Source organism: Gavialis gangeticus, unplaced genomic scaffold (genome assembly GCF_001723915.1).
Source record: "Gavialis gangeticus isolate Ggan-Ray unplaced genomic scaffold, GavGan_comp1, whole genome shotgun sequence".
Taxonomy (NCBI): domain Eukaryota; kingdom Metazoa; phylum Chordata; order Crocodylia; family Gavialidae; genus Gavialis; species Gavialis gangeticus.
In genome coordinates, this window is record NW_017729003.1 from 20,769,468 (window position 1) to 20,771,304 (window position 1,837).

Below are 1,837 nucleotides of genomic sequence, written 5' to 3' on the forward strand. Positions count from 1 at the left end.
TGGCAGGTATTGATTTGCCCCCCACACCTCTTCCCTCCCCCGCTTCCCCTCCCGCCACAACAGATTTACCAGCTGTATGCAGCGGTATTGGAAATCAGATTGGTATCAGCTGATATGTCGCCTTAAATATCGGCTATCGGTATCACCCCCCAAAATCTTTATTGATGCACCCCTAATATCAGATATTATTTCCGACAAATTAAATTAAGGAAATATTCTTTTTCAATATGTTTGGAAGTCCAACAGATATACAATAAAGACATATTACTGCACCATTTTATTCTTTGTAAGGGACAGAAACTGGGAAAAGGTCACAAGTGCAGAAGAGCAAATGTTTTGGATTGATCAACCCCTTAGTGGGGAAGGTCATAAAAATTGGAATGTGCACAAACTCTGGCATGTCAAATGTAAAAATATCGTAAGGTATGTGTGGTAGGGCGCGACATAGGGGTGCCGTGAACTCCCCTAGCGCCCCCCCCACCATGCCAAATTGGTTCCAAATGCACGCTCTTTATCTTGGCCGCCACGTCTTTGATGGTAAATATTGTTAAAAGGAGGCTGACTTCTTACCCTCTTTGGCACGGTGCTCTGCGACGTCCCAGTCTGTGCCCTGTCTTTGATAACACTGTAACTAAAGCTTCAGAGCCACGCATGGGTCCTACAATCATGCTTGCCCTCACAGGTCCTCTGCCTCATCTCCATTACCTGTGCCCGCACGGACGCTTTCCGGCTCATCTCCCTATCTGCCTGCACCCTCTCGGACACCCCCCTAGCTTCCCCTGCACTCTCGCCTGCACCGGGGCCTGTCTCCCTGTGCTCTCACCCGCACTGGGGCTCCACACCCTCGTAGCCCGCACTGGGGCCTCTTCCCTGTCTGAGCTCTCGCAGCCTGCACTGGGGCCTGTCTCCATGCTCACGCCCGCACTGGGACCTTGCCTCGCGATTCCCACAATTGAGGCTCAGGTGGCCATAGCCGTGCCTGGCCCCCAGACCCCCTTCTCGGGTCTTACGCCCCACTGGGCTCCTCACAATCGAGGCTCAGGTGGCCGTAGCCATACCTGGCCCCCAGACCCCTTTCTCGGGTCCTGCGCCCCACTGGGGCTCCTCGCCTGCGCCCACACTGGGCTCCTCACAATCGAGGCTCAGGTGGCCACAGCCATGCCTGGCCTCCAGACCCCCTTTCCGGGTCTTGCGCCCCACTGGGGCTTCTCGCCTGCGCCTGCACTGGGGCTTTCCCCACGATACTGCCCACACTGGGGCTGGGGTCGATACACCCCAAAATGCAGTGCCCTCTCCGGCACTGGGTCTCCACTCTACTGTGGAGCCCCTATGAGGCCTCCTCCAACCCCTACAGCCTCACCTGGTCCTCCGGTCTTATACAACAACAAAACAGAAAACTCCCACTCCTGGGCTACAACATAAATTCCACGCTGACTGGCTATCCATCATTCATCTCCCTACCAGGGTTTTCTCCACCCTGTATTGACCCACAGAAGGTTCTCTGGCCATCAGGATTCTCTACTCAGCTTGCTCCAACCAAGCTCCACCTTCCTGTACTGCCAGAGGGGACCTGACCTCCAGCCTCAGCCTGGCTCGTTTATATAGGCCCCCTTCCGGTCAGCTGCCCAAACTGGTTGTCTTGGCAACCCACACCTGTGCTGCCCTGGTGACTGGCAGCTGAGCCTCCCCCTTCTCACCACTAGGGGTCACTCACGGGTTGCTTCCCTTTTAGGCGCAGGGCGCTTAAGTGCCCTGCAACAGGGTGGTTTGAGGGTTGGGGGGCCACATCATGTCCCCCCCAGCCCCTGCAGAGTACAGCCCCAGTGCTGGCAGCAGC